At 46.7% G+C, this 15,774-nt stretch overlaps 1 protein-coding gene and 1 pseudogene across 1 annotated transcript in view; one reads left to right on the forward strand and one right to left on the reverse strand.

Moving 5' to 3' along the window:
• The window catches only part of LOC124716905, an 811,449-nt gene that overhangs the window by 242,452 nt on the left and 553,223 nt on the right, over positions 1-15,774 (forward strand). The window lies entirely within an intron of this gene.
• On the reverse strand, positions 79-196 carry LOC124727084 (annotated as a pseudogene).

A 15,774-nucleotide genomic window follows, 5' to 3' on the forward strand; every position in this document is an offset into this window, starting at 1 on the left:
AATTCACGAGACCGGAGCCGCTACTTCTCAATCAAATAGCTCCTCAGTTTGCCTCGCAAGGTCTGAGTGCACCCCGCTTGCCAACAGCGCTCGGCATACCGGATGGTCACCCATACAAGTGCTAGCCCAGCCCGACAGCGCTTAACTTCGGTGATCTGACGGGAACCGGTGTTACCACTGCGGCAAGGCCGTTGGCACTCACGTTCACTATGGCCGCAGCAGTTCGGTACTGAAGAGTGCAGCTGTGCTCGAAAGGGTGAGTGGTGGTGGTAGCAGAATGGAGGGCCCAGTGGAAACACTGCTGAAAATAAAGAAGGCTTTATTCAATCTTGGTACATACTTCGTCGGGCTCGGCAAGGCAGAACACGCCTCGCTCTGTTGACCCTGGCCAGCACCTAAGTACGGGTTGTGGCTTGCACCGTCGTGAGAGGACGCTACGTAAGCGTCCTACAATGCTGACAGCAGGCTCATGGGCGCCGGTGGCCTCTGCCGGCATACTACCGCTACGTCATTGGCGGCGCCGCTTGGGCTCCCCATGCAACCAGCGCACTGTGGGATTCGACCCGCTTCTACCTGGCAGGAGTCGGGCGGCGGCTGCCGCTATGGTACGAAGTCCCAGGGAAAAAACGTGGTACTGGTGGCTACAAGACGAACGACAGGTTGACGCTGCTTTGAAACCAAGTCCCGTGAGGAATTTAGTGGTGTCGGTGACAGGCGTGTGTTTGTTTGGTGCTTATAGGCGCTCAACGGCGAGGCTATCAGCGCCCGCGGTGGCGGGTGCAGTACGGTCTCGAACCTACGGCTCCTGCTGGTGAAGCCCAGTCGTCTCGCTGTCCAACACGACCCTGGCGTCGTGATGGTGCTGCTGAAGTCTAACGACAAGAAGTGCTTCTGCTTCAAAATTCAGACATATTTATATCGCTCGGAGGCACATTTGTTTCACTAAAATCTGACACCTAAGCACGTTGCCCATAACAAGAGACTTACCCTGGTGTGATGACATCGGCCCACCAGCTACAGTCATTCCCGCTGTGTGCTGCAGTTTTCCACTGAGCGTGACGAGCCACGTCTCGCAATCCTTTTACCAGTATGTTATTCCCACCAACATTTCGCCACACTGCGGCTACCAGCCTGTGGATGCTAATGCAGCACTTCACGGTGGCTTCATCACTACTTCTTATTACTTTTGCTTAAAGACTGGGTAGCAACACTGTGCTTCTTACGTTTCTCGTCAACCTGCAGTACTCAGTTCGCTATTAGTTGCAGACATTACGTTGCATGTAATAAAAAAAGTCAACACAAATCATAGAACGACAAAGATCTAGAACAGTTTCAGTAGCGACTGCAATACCGTTCAAATGGCTCTAAGCACTTCGAAACTTAATCTAAGGTCATCAGTCCCCTAGAACTTAGAACTACTTAAACCTAACTAACCTAAGGACATCACACACATCCATGCCCGAGAAAGGATTCGAACCCGCGACCGTGGCAGTAGCGCGATTCCGGACTAAAGCGCCTAAAACCGCTCGACGACAGCGGCCGGTGGCAATGCCGTCCACAGAGCGATATGGCAATGGCGAACAAAACGGACTGTCTGGCCACGCCCAGTCTCCGGTAGCTTGTTGCCATGGTAGCTCTGCTGTAAACAACTAGTTGTCAAACGCTTGGTTATTTTGATCCGGGTGTAGACGTTTCCGTTTACTGACAACTAGCCGCATCATACATCTCATGAATCACTGCAGAATTTTATGCTATGCTGTGTTCTTGCAAAACGATTAATGCTAAGTCGGCCGGGATGGCCGAGAGGCTCTAGGCGCTACAGTCTGGAACCGCGCGACCGCTACGGTCGCAGCTTCGAATCCTGCCTCGGGCGTGGATGTGTGTGATGTCCTTAGGTTAGTTAGGTTTAAGTAGTTCTAAGATCTGGGAGACTGATGACCTCAGATGTTAAGTCCCACAGTGCTCAGGGCCATTTGAACCATTTGATTACTGCTAGCTAATAGTTCCTTGTGCAGAATTACAACTAGGTGAGATGTAGGCTCAGTTACAGTTCTACGGAAGTTGCTCAACACAGATGTGTATCTTCGTAATGAAAACGTTTCCATTAGTTTACTGAATTTGCCGCTGAGGGCAGACAGCCGCTCATTTATCTCTTCATTTGCCCCTAACTCCTAGGACGCTGCAGTCTGTACAGGAGCACAAACAGTCATAACTCGTATGGACCCAGTTGTCGCAGCCTGTGAAGCTGTGTTACAGTCCCAGAGGGTTCTTGACAGTCGTGCATGGTACATTACCTGTAGTGACCTTGGCAGTCAGCATTTTGAACAATTTTGTATTGTTATATACTGCACAGTAAGGCCACAGAGTTGTTGCATTACTCTTTCTTCTGTACACTTGATCATATTGTACCTTCGTGTACAGTTACGTTAGTCCTACAGAAACAAACTCGAGTGCCCTACCCTGCAAGTACGGGTCATACGAGTAACGCTCGTCAGCAGTCATGTATTCAGAAACCGCACGCCCTTGCACGTCACTTGTCCGTCTGGTAATAGTGTTAAAGCATGCAAGTTCCCGTTCGAGAATCCTGGGTGGCCAGCATGGGCGGAGGACGGATTTAGAGAGGAATAATTTCAACTGCCTGGCTGTGTAGTCGCAGACAGTTGGGCGCGGGTCTTACTGCGGCCGTGAACAAGTAACTGCAAGGGCCGACACTGCTCCGACAACTGGACCGTGTGTGTGTGTGTGTGTGTGTGTGTGTGTATTTCTGTCCAGGGCTGCGACGGCCACCAGCTTGCCGGCCGCTTATTTTGCTCTGTGCCAGCCACCAGCCACACGCCTCACCGCACTCTAAGCAGCGCAACGACAGGCACCTTGGACACCCTCCAGCTGATCTCACCCGTCTGCGGTCTGAGCTAGTTAATGCGGGCCTGCTGCTCTCTACAAGAGAAAAGACGCACCCATTCCTTTCTTTCTCGAGACAGTTCTTGGTGTATTGTTTTTGTTTCGGTGTGTACTCAGGTGCCTCAGTCTGAAGACTACTATCCACCAAAGACAAGCGTTCCAAAGCCGCCCAAAGTTAAAATGTCCAAAAGTCGTGCAACAGCATACAGTCCGTTGACGACACAGGGTCTAGTGATATCCTACATTTTCCTCCGATAAACGAGAAATCGACTCTACGCTGTTGTCTTTTTGCATCGATAACGTCGTATCGACTTTTTTCTTTCGTATAAGCTAGTCAGGAAAGCGATTCTGAAGAAAAGAAATTTGTTAACATCGAGTATAGATTTAAATGTCAGGAAGTCGTTTCTGAAAGTATTTGTATGGAGTGTGGCCATGTATGGAAGGGAAACGCGGACGATAAATATTTTGGACAAGAACAGAATAGAAGCTTTCGAAATGTGGTGCTACAGAAGAATGCTGAAGATTAGATGGGTAGATCACGTAACTAATGAGGAGGTATTGAATAGAATTAGGGAGAAGAGAAGTTTGTGGCACACCTTGACTAGAAGAAGGGATCGGTTGGTAGGACGTGTTCTGAGGCATCAAGGGATCACCAATTTAGTATTGCAGAGCAGCGTGGAGGGTAAAAATGGTAGAGGGAGACCAAGAGATGAATACACTAAGCATATTCAGAAGGATGTGGGTTGCAGTAGGTATTAGGAGATGAAAAAGCTTGCACAGGATAGAGTAGCATGGAGAGCTGCATCAAACCAGTCTCAGGACTGAAGACCACAACAACAACAACAAAAGCTAGTGATTGGAGCCTTCCGAAATTTACTCCTGAAATATGAAGTACTAAAAATTTAAAGCTAAAACATTATGGATATTAGTATATGTAACACAAAGTACACAAAACTGAATCTTAATACAAGGAAACATTCAACTTACCCTAAGATTGGAGCTCAAGTCGTCGGGAAGGAACCTCGCTCGCCGTTTTCAGTTTTAAGGTACAAAGTTGATTTCTCCACAAAGAGGAGAATAGGCATTTACATGGTCCAGTCACATTAATGTAATCACCGGCTATGTTCGACGTCAATGTGCAATACCACTCACAGACGGCAGGTGGCAGCACTAGCGGTGGAGGGTGTATAAAGCGTGGGTGGGATGGGACGTGGAAAACAGATTAGTCGTTGTCGTAATGCGGAAACGGAGCTATTTCTCTGATGTCCAAAGGGGCATGATCATTGGTTTTGGGGCCAAGGGTGGCTCAAAAATGGTTCAAATGGCTCTGAGCACTATGGGTCTCAACTGCTGAGGTCATTAGTCCCCTAGAACTTAGAACTAGTTAAACCTAACTAACCTAAGGACATCACAAACATCCATGCCCGGGGCAGGATTCGAACCTGCGACCGTGCCAAGGGTGGAAGCAGTTCCGAAACGGCTACGTCTGTAAATTGTTCGTGTGCTACCATGTTTAAAGTGTACCGTGCATGACAAAATGGCGCTATCTAAAATCGGCGTGGAGGCAACTGCGGTGCACTACGGGCCATAACAGGTCATAGGTGTGAACGACGGCAGCGGAGATGTGTGCGAGCGCATAGACGTGCAGCTTTTGAGCAGCAGATAGCCCTCATGAACCGAGGGTCTAACAAAAGTGTCTCCTCAACGAACTTTCTGTGAATGGTACTGCATATGGACCTCTGCAGCGGGCGCTTGGTTCACGCACCCGATTTGACTGCTGTTCATTGGCGACGGAGCCTGGAATTTACCTATGGCTTTGCTGGAATACGCAAATGTCGAATATATTTCACACATACTTAACAATTTCACGCGTGTTTGTACACATATTTCACCTGTATGTCTAGGTAACTTCACCCTGCAGTTTCATTCTCACGCAACTTTACGTATACGACATTGTACCTCCTGAACTGTGTTCGTACAATGACATAATTTTGCAGGTACATCCAGCGGTATATGTGGTTACTGTCTCAGAATTGTGTTGCAAATAGAGTGAGTAACGTAGAAGTAATAAATTAATACGGCGTGCTTCATGCGGCAGCTTTACTGTATGCGCCGGAACATGTAGTAAGCCATTTTTTTCCCTTTCATCATTTTGTGGGGGTTGTCAGAGAGAAAAAGTTTCACGAAGGATTGAAATTATGTGTAGAGTTTGTTCCAGTTCACTAAGTGCTCACATTTTGAAATACTGGGTGAATAAGGTATGGATATTCGCGCTTCATGGACGATACTGTTTGTTTGTTTTTTCGCACCCATGTGACAGATAGGTGGTTCTTACCCCACAGCGATTCTTTCCAGACAGCATGTGAAATTCTTACCAAGTTTGATTGAAATCGGTCCACTGGTTTAGGGAGAGATGGGCAACATACCTGTACACACACATCCATTTTTATAAAAAGTATGGATTAGTATGGATACATCCGCATAAGAGTTTTAGTGAGAGACCATCATTATTCTTTGATCAATCAATCAAAATGACAGTCACAATCACGTTATTTATTTTGTCGCCAACTGGTTTCAACCCGCAATGGGGTCATCTTCGGGGAAATTTACACTGTAAAGTTATAATATTAGAAAGTGATCATGTACGTAATCTACAAGCAATTTGTCAAAGTTACATAAATAAACAAATTTTTATAGCCATTTGGTCGCTCGGGGGAGTTGTCTCCCTGCCCTTGCACGGTTGGTAACTATGCATGGTTGTTTTTTTTTTTCTTTATTGTGATTTCATTCCCCTGACCCATATGGGCAGGGGAGGGCTGTCAGCGGCACAATCCGCCACTCTGCAGCCGAGTGACATGACAACTTAAAATAAGAATAAAATGTTACATACATAAGGCGATAAATGCGGACTTAAAACAGAATAATAGGAGAAAATGGAGGCAAAAAATAGACTACCACGGAGACGTTCATGGAGGACAGTTAAAAAAAGTCACCAGAAAGTTAAAAAACACAGTTGGCGATTCTTCAGAACTCAGAGAAGACATGGTTGGGTTCTCTCCATGTGCTTAAATAACGGCCAACAACACGCCCTCCATGGTGACCAATGGTAGTTACATATTTAAGCAAGAAATCGTAAATTTTAAAGTTTGTTCCAGTTGTAGTATAAAACATAATAAATAATAATTATAACTAATTAAATCTCGAGAAATTTACAATTATTTAAAATTCAGATAACGGTTGTCCCATTCATTTTTCACATCATTTGTGGGCAGAGTAGACCCCTCTATCTTTTGCGGTAGGGACGCCGTTGCCATGGGCGATAGTATATATCAAGCGCCCCCTAGCCTGTGTTACCAACTGTGCAGAGGCAGGATGACAACTCCAGCGAGCGACCAAATGGCTATAAAAATTTGTTTATTTATGTAACTTTGACTAATCGCTTGTAGATTACATACATGATTACTTACTAATATTATAACTTTACAGTGTAAATTGCCCTGAAGATGACCCCATCGGGGGTGGAACCGGTTGGCAAGAAAATAAATAAGGCGATTGTGACTGTCATTTCGATTGATTGATTATAAGTAAACCAATCGCTTCGAGAATGAGATTTTCACTCTGCAGCGGAGTGTGCACTGATATGAAACTTCGTGGCAGATTAAAACTGTGTGCCCGACCGAGACTCGAAGTCGGGACCTTTGCCTTTCGCGTGCAAGTGCTCTACCATCTGAGCTACCGAAGCACGTCTCACGCCCGGTACTCACAGCTTTACTTCTGCCAGTATCTCGTCTCCTACCTTCCAAACTTTACAGAAGTTCTCCTGCGAACCTTGCAGAACTAGCACTCCTGAAAGAAAGGATACTGCGGGGACATGGCTTAGCCACAGCCTGGGGTATGTTTCCAGAATGAGATTTTCACTCTGCAGCGGAGTGTGCGCTGATATGAAACTTCCTGGCAGATTAAAACTGTGTGCCCGCGAAAGGCAAAGGTCCCGAGTTCGAGTCTCGGTCGGGCACACAGTTTTAATCTGCCAGGAAGTTTCAAACCAATCGCTGCTATCTCTACGCAACTATGTTGTCTAAAAATTATTCTTTGAAGCTAGGGTAGGAGATCAGCCGGACACAGCTGCACTGGCGTGCTCTCGCCTTTGGCGCTGGGTGGTCCGTGTAGAGCGGGAGTTTAACCCAGGGCTGTCCGTGTTTACTGCGGGAGGAGCAGGCAGGCTGTTGCCGGTGGGCCGGCCGGTGTGGCCGAGCGGCTCTAGGCGCTTCAGTCTGGAACCGCGCGACCGCTACGGTCGCAGGTCGAATCCTGCCTCGGGCATGGATGTGTGTGATGTCCATTGCTTAGTTAGGTTTAAGTAGTTCTAAGTTCTGGGGGACTGATGACCTCAGATGTTAAGTCCCATAGTGCTCAGAGCCATTTGAACCATTTTGTTGCCGGTTGCGGGCCATCCGGCCGCCGCTGGCGCGTGAGGGTGACTCTGGGGCTGCAGCCGCGGCGCGCTGCGCCAAGGTCGCGGCTCGCGGCGCAACCCGAGCCGGCGGACGGGAATAGCCGTGGGGGCGGGGGGAGCGCGAGACGGGCGACACACGGCGCTACAGCACACAACACAGCACAGGGAGCGGCGCCACGGCCGCCGCGCCAAAATACACGGCGCTCAGCTGACCACGCGGCGGATTTTTCCGCTGGCACCGCCTCGGCCTCTCGCTCCACACTACCACGCTCTGTTTACGTCACAACAGTCACGCGATGTTCGAGTGACAAGGCTGGTCGCAGAGCGATGTTTGTATTTCTGCTCTGGGATGGCCTTCCGCGCAGTAATACTCACCTGGGACACCAAACACGTATTCGTGGGAAAGAAGGGTCGATTACATTATCCCGTCCGGCTACTCAAACGTAGGTTTTCGTGGCTTTTCCGAAACCGATTAAGGTCAGTTCTGGAATATTTCTTTTGCAATGTATGCTGCCCATTCATTCAAAAATGGTTCAAATGGCTCTGAGCACTATGGGACTTAACTTCTGAGCTCATCAGTCCGCTAGAACTTCGAACTACTTAAACCTAATCAACCTAAGGACATCACACACATCCATGCCCGAGGCAAGATTCGAACTTGCGAGCATAGCGGTCGCGCGGTTCCAGAGTGTAGTGCCCATTCATTGCTCCATCGTTAATAAGACGGGCGTTCACTATATAATACAACACTTTTTTTTCCCGGTCAATTTCGGTTGGAAACTGTTGCGAAATTTTTGGTGGCACATAGTGAATTACTCCCGCTGCGGCCTCTAGAGTTACATGAACTTCCGGTTGGTGGTGGCATTGTACGTACCCTTCAAAAAAGGCATCTGTAACGAAGGTGCTTTCCAAGCACAGAGCTGTCATTGAGTCTTTTTTTTTTTTTTTTTTTTTTTTTTACAACTAAAGCATCGCACACGTTCATAGGCTCTTGCAGAATGTCATCATCGCAACAAGGTCGCACAAATCTGTCCGATTTCCCGCGTACCGGCCGGCCGCGCAAAGCTGTGCCCCTCCAGTGTTGTATCGTGCGGACTCTCGTTCAAGATGATGGACGGATCGCAAGCCGCGCACGATTAGCCGCGCGATCTAAGGCACTGCAGTCATGGACTGTGCGGCTGGTCCCGGCGGAGGTTCGAGTCCTCCCTCGGGCATGAGTGTGTGTGTTTGTCCTTAGGATAATTTAGATTAAGTAGTGTGTAAGCTTAGGATCTGATGACCTTAGCCGTTAAGTCCCATAAAATTGCACACATATTTGAACATTTTTTTGAACGGATCGCAGTCAAACACTTCGCTGCTCAGCTGGACGTCTCTGTTGGTAGTGCTGACAGATTCGTCCAACCAGTGGGATACTCAAAGGTATGTGGCCACTGGCATCGTCGCCGCCTAACAGAAGACCGTAAAGGGCAACGAAGGACAATTTGTATGGAATTGCTAGCGCGTTTAAAGAGTGATCGGGACAGTTTTGTGTCTAACATCTCAGTCGTCATGAAATACGGATTCATCACTTAGAACGGGAAACATAAGGGCTATTCATGGAGTGGCGCCACACCACCTCTCCTCCGAACAGAAAGTTCAAAGCCGCGCCCTCAGCCGCTCAAGTCATGGCGACTGTCTTCTGGGACTCTGAAGGGGTTGTACTGTTTCATGTCCTCCTCTTGGTGCAGCGATATTGTACTACTCTCACGAAACTGAAGAAACCAGTTGAGCTTGTCCGTCGCCACAAAACTGCAAACGAGCTTCTAATTCTCCCCGACAGCGCAAGTCCTCACTCAAATCTGTACACCCGAGAGGAGCTCACAAAACTTCATTGGAGCGTTCTTCCTCATCCATTCTACAGCCTGATTCTTGCACCTTCCGGCTTCCATCTGTTTGACCCAATGAAGGATACACTCCGCGGGAAGCAGTGTGTGGATGGTTGGGAGGTTATTGATGCCGCAGGACATTGGCTCTGTCGTCACCCAGTATTGTGGAACCTTGCAGGCATACTGTAGGCTCTCCCAGTAAGGTGGCGTAAGGCGGTCGCACTGAATGTAAATTATGTTGAAAAATAGTGTTTTGTAGCCAAGAGACTGGGAGATAATATGATGTATTGGAATCCTGAATAAAACCAACCAGCTTCCGAAAAAAAAAGTGTTGCGTTACTTATTGAGCGCCGCTCGTAATCTCGTCGTCATGTAACATCAATCCATGACATGTTTTGTAATATCCATAATACTGTATAGTTTATAGCATCGACTGTGCCACTGAAATATGTGACGCAAATTATGTTCTGGTCTAGCAGTGCATGGATGCCACACCAGCGATTCAGTGCGGATAATTTGAATCTCTGCCATCGCTTATAACTTTTGCTGGCTGACATCTGTTTCGTAGAGTAAGACGAAATAAGTGCTCACTGTGTTTTGAAACATTATTCTGACAGGACGCGAATATCTGTTACAAGCTATTGCATCGCTGTTTCGAGTACGGATATAGTATAAATTCGTACACTCCGTGCAGAATTACAAAAAGCATTCACCTTTAAAGTTTATTATTGTACAAATATGTATTTATGCTACCGTGTAGTATTATTTATTAGTTTTAATGAAGTCGCAGACCAGATGCATAAAAAGAACCTCATTCTAATACGCTATCTCTTTATAAATAAATCGTGTTCATTACTAACAGATGAAATGAATACGAATAGTCACAACAACAATAAACTTTTTTTTAGTATTAGGTTACCGGTTTCGGTCTCTTTTAGACCATCTTCAGACCCACACCACGATGGTAGATGGTGGCTGTGAACGGAGCAGGCGCTACACCTCCACGAACGTTAACTACTCAAAGCTTTCGTGGAGGTGTAGCGCCTGCCCATTCACAGCCACGATCTACCATCATGGTGTAAGGTCTGAAGATGGTCTAAAAGAGACCGAAACAGGTAACCTTATACTAAAAATATTTTAAAATTACTGTTGTGACTGTTAGTATTCATTTCCAACAATAAATAAACCACTGTACTCCAGAGAGACATGTTGTCAAAAATCATTATTGCTTATAGACTTTTAATGACTTTCATTTCTGTGTTATGATTTATTTCGTCTTTTATTTTGTCAATGCTAAAACTTCATGAATCCAGTTCATTACGTATCCAGGAAATAGCTTCATATAGAACAAACATTACAGAGAGAGTTAGCAGTGTTAGAAATTCTGGCCTTGTCTGTCCGTTCCCGAGATCAAGCAACTCGTTTTCATTGGTAGAGACGTGTGCTGAGATACGAAATTCAGGTCTACAGGCAATGGACAGTTGTTACAGACGCTTCTCTGTGTACTGCAGTGATTTTGATCTATGATCGTCAGTCTTACAAGGAAATGAAATTAGTATTAATCCCCCATCCAAGTAATCATAGTTCAAATACACTTCCGCCATTTCTCCGCGACGTGCCCAATGAGAACACGAGAAAAGTACCATAACAGCTCGCCGTAGTCCTGGATTTCTGAAGCGCGGGCGCCATCCTAGGCACTCTACGTACCTCAAGTTACTGTCGATTTGTGACGACGTACACTGCATGGCAGCCTCCGTCACAGACGTTGGTCAAACTTCGCGTATGTTTGCAAGAGAATGATGAAAAGTGTGGCGCAGTGTTATCCGAAATCACATTTGTTTGTAAGGATGCGTAGTAAAGTCCTCCTCGGGAAGTAAATTCCTTCGGCCAACTTTAAGAAACCCAAAGACTCACTGTTGAAGCTTACTGAGACAATGTGAGCATCCCCTTTGGGTGATTTCAGTACATGCTTGTATGTGCAATTTTATTGAGGATTCTTTTGTTCTGCTAAATAGCGAAGTGTGGTCTTTGATACCACTGCGACAGGATTCAGTGCACTTTGATGTAATCCTCTCTCTTTCTGTCCCACTTCCAGAAGTTTTCTTTTTTAATATAGGCCTCTTCACAGCTGTTTATTTTGCGGCTACTTTTTAACATTCTTCACAGCTCCAGTGGTACTCGTTGACAATTATCATCAAAAATGGCTCTGAGCACTATGGGACTTAACTTCTGAGGTCATCAGTCCCCTAGAACTTAGAACTATTTAGAACTTAGAACTATTTAAACCTAACGAACCTAAGGGCATCACACACATCCATGCCCGAGGCAGAATTCTAACCTGCGACCGTAGCAGTGGCGCGGCTTCAGACCGTAGCGCCTAGAACCGCTCGGCCAGACAATTATCATCCTCGGCAGGATTAGATTCGTCACTGCAGTTTTCCTCGTCTCTGAAATTTATTAATCGGCTGTTATATCCCGTTACAGATACACTACTGCATCGTTTCCTTCAGTACTTACGATTTTTTGGGCATGGCAGCTCTTTTTTTGTATAACGATTTCCAGACCCGTATTCGTGTATCTGCAGTCCACTTCACATTTCAAAATGCTCGAAAACTGCACAAATACCCAGTGGTTGGATGGAACATTCAGAAAAGAAATACGTAATTGCATTGCAATTGACGACATGTGGGCGTCACTAAAATAATGTAATCTGAATGGCACCAAAAAATTAGACGATACAACAATGCGTGGAAACCGAACATTGGACACGTAAGACGTTTGATGATAATCTGCTAAAACACCTAGCAGTAAACTGTGTTGCTGAAAGGCCAATAGCTCTAAATCACGAGATAAATTTGATACACATTTCTATTATACTTTGCGGCGAAGTTGCACAGAGTTCACCTTTCGCGTTTAAAGTGACGGTTAGGAAGAAAAAAGAGAGTTCCACAAAAATGAAAAGAACACGAAATTTTCCGCATAATAGGATTATGACGTCAGTGTTTTAGGATAGACTGTCATATTCGAGAAATAAATGCATGCTTGAAATTACTCGCATCACCATCCTTGTACAAAAGGTTCCTGTGTACAAGCCGCGTGAGACATGAATGCTTACTTCCACCGTTTTCGTCACGGTTAAAATTGAATAGTGCCTCTTACGTGTCATGTCTGCATCGATTAACACCAGGCCTGCTTTCGTTAGCCTATAATGTGAGAATGTCGTCATGGGAAAGATTCGATCACCATACTAAACAGCAGAATGACGCAGTGGACTAATCTTACTGTCGACTAAATCTCACAAGCCGTTCTCTCTGTGTGGGAGTCAATAAAGATACGAGTAAGTTGAAAGCTGCTGTGGAGCTGCGCACCTCGCTACTTGACACAAACAGATGCAGCCAGGCGATCAGCGACCGACTGCGCACAACTTCCCGGTAGCGGTGGGCTCGGCTTTCTTCCTTCGGCGAACTCTTGTGCGCGCGTACCCCGGTGTAAACAAGTGGGGGCGGAGTGGGAGGAGGCACGGCCCTACTCAGAGGCGAGCCGTCGCTGTAATTATTTGGCGCGCTGCGCGTGGGGGCGCGAAAGGAAATCCCGCTACCTCGCGTGTTGCGCGCGCCAAATGAAATAAACGCCGGAGGCGGGAGGCGCGCGTAAACACGGCGCCACCTGTTGGGGGAGGGGCTGGAGGCGTCGCGTGGGCGCCGGAAGGCTTTCCGCCGGAGGCCACCGCCCGTGGCGTCGCCGAGCCGTCTGCTCTCCCTCCAGAGTCCGCGCCTGAGGCGGATATACAGCAGCGGTAACTGCATCAGTGTACACTTTGCGTCTACTGAAAAACGCTCAGATCAGAATATAGATACTTCTTCTTCCGTATTTATTAAGACCTTCTTGGTCACGACACGCACACTCTGCCAATTTCCGTTGAAAAAATGGGAAATTTGTTGTGGGACATTGTCGAACATTCCTGCTTCAGCCCCTATAGCTTCATGAAGTACAAATAGATGGCGGCGGTATAGGTAGCCTTCAAAATGGCCTTTGTAAAGGAGATTCGTTCCAAGCAGAGAGCTGACATTGAGTTTCTTTTGGCGAAAAACCGGCAGATCGCAGATATTCATAGGCGCAGGCAGTGAACAAAAGTACGGTGAGTCGTTGGGTGAGGCGTCTGTCACTGCAACAAGATCGCGCAAGCCTCTTCGTTCTCTCGAGATACCGGCCGACCGAACACTTCTGTGACTCGTGCAATGTTGGAACATGTGGACACTCACATTCGAGCCGATCGACAGATCAGAATCAAACAGCTCGCTGCTCAATTGAACGTCTCTGTTGGTAGTGCTGACAGACCCGCCCACCAGTTGGAGTGCTCAAAGGTCTGTGCCAGCTCGCTTCCTCGCCGCCTAACAGAAAACCATAAAGAGCAACGCAAGACCATTTGTGCCGAATTGCTTGAGCGCTACGAAGCGGAAACAAACAGCTATCCATGGAGTGACGCCACATCATCTTTCCTCCGAAGAAATAGTTCAAAGCCGCGCCCTCAGCCGCTTAAGTCCGGATGACGCTCTTCTGGACCTCTGAAGGTACTACTCTGTTTCATGTCCTCCCTCACGGTGCAACGATCAACTCTGAAATACATTGTGCTACCCTTACGATACTGAAGAAACGGCTTCAGCGTGTTCATTTCAACAAAAATGCAAACTAACTTGTCCTTCTTCCCGACATCTGCTCACCCAAGAGGAGCTCACAAACTCTATTGGACTGTTCTTCCTCAAGACCGCAACGGTCGCAGGTTCGAATCCTGCCTCGGGTATGGATGTTTGTGATGTCCTTAGGTTAGTTAGGTTTAACTAGTTCTAAGTTCTAGGGGACTAATGACCTCAGCAGTTGAGTCCCATAGTGCTCAGAACCATTTGAATATTTGAACTGTTCTTCCTCATCCACTCCACAGCCCAAATCTCGCACCCTCCAACTTCCAAATGGTTCAAATGGCTCTAAGCACTATGAGACTTAACATCTGAGGTCATCAGTCCCCTAGACGTAGAACTACTTAAACCTAACTAACCTAAGGACATCATACACTTCCATGCCCGAGGCAGGATCGAACTTGCGACCGTAGCAGCAGCGCGGTTCCAGACTGGAGCGCTCGGCCACTCCGACTTCCATCTGTTTGCATTATGAAGGGTACACTTCACGGGAGGCAGTACGTGGATGATAGAGAGGTCATTGATGTAGCAAGACTTTGGACCCCACGTCGACTAGTGGAGCAGTACCATGCGAGTATACTGGCCCATCCAGTAACGTAGCGTAGGACTGTCACACTGAACAGAGATTATGTTGAAAAATAGGATATTTTTTTTGCCAAAAGAGTGAGGAATAATATGGTGTACCGCAGAGAATCTGGTAGGCGTCTTCTTTGTGCCATACTGCACCGTCGGTGACTGTATACACAGCGACTGTGGATGTGGGACTACCCGGAAAACACTAACCAGTTTGATAGGTACCCTGAATCATCTTTAACGTAGTTTTCCGTTGACCGGAATGCCATATTCCGTGCAGAAGACAATGGTACGGACATCTATTGACAGTTTGTATGATTATACGGTGGATTAGAAACAGCAGTTCGTTGCTTTAATTCTGGGCACAGTGTATGACTTCTTAAGACAGCTCCTGAGTATCAGTCCTGGGTCTTACAAAAGCGCGTCTTCGTTTAGTGTCATCTTACAGCACCTTATCGTCAGTTTCAGTGCCATTTTCCTGTATTAGATAACCCTCTTTCAGCACTGCTCCATGCGATAAATGCATAATCAGCTTGCTCGTTGGACTATGTGCAGAGAAGATGTGCACATGAGGCTTGCACAGGAGAGAAGTCCCAAGCAATGTCCCATAAAAACATTTAAGTTGATGTTTAGGACGATGAGAACACACGAGTTGTATGATTGTCAGCTCTTCATATTAATAAGGAAGTAATATATCTCTTAATGTAATGGTAAAAAATGAACGAAGATTACAATATAACGTCCCGTCGACTTCTAATTCATGAGAGACGGAGCACACGCTCAATTTATAGGGGAAAGCTGTGAAAGAAAATCGACCGTGTCCTTATCAGAGGGATCATTAAGATATTTACTTCAGGCATTTAGGGAAACCAGGAACTACTTAAATCGGGTGGGCCAGATGGGGATTTTAACCACGGTCCACTTACCACAGTGTCACCTCACCCGATACCTGATGCAATAGAAATGACTTGAAAGCGTTTCACCGGTATGTGTACCAGCACCTTGTTCTTTTACTCCGGGGGCATTCTCAGTGATGAAACTGAAGTCTACGTGTTTGGTTTACAAGTGGCGTGCCCGACCGTTACATGTTTATTTATAATGGTACTGATCTTACCTTTCTTTAGTGACATTTATTACCACGTCTCACAAGTGAGGAGAAATTCTCTTGTTGTTAATACTGCTTATAACAAGAAAACGTAATCAACATGAGCAGACGTTGCAGAAACGAAGTGTGGGAATGTTGCGATGTTATTCTGAGCAAGACCGCGGAATGTAAATAACGTCC

The sequence above is a fragment of the Schistocerca piceifrons genome, chromosome 1 (genome assembly GCF_021461385.2).
Source record: "Schistocerca piceifrons isolate TAMUIC-IGC-003096 chromosome 1, iqSchPice1.1, whole genome shotgun sequence".
In the NCBI taxonomy this organism is placed as follows: Eukaryota; Metazoa; Arthropoda; class Insecta; order Orthoptera; family Acrididae; genus Schistocerca; species Schistocerca piceifrons.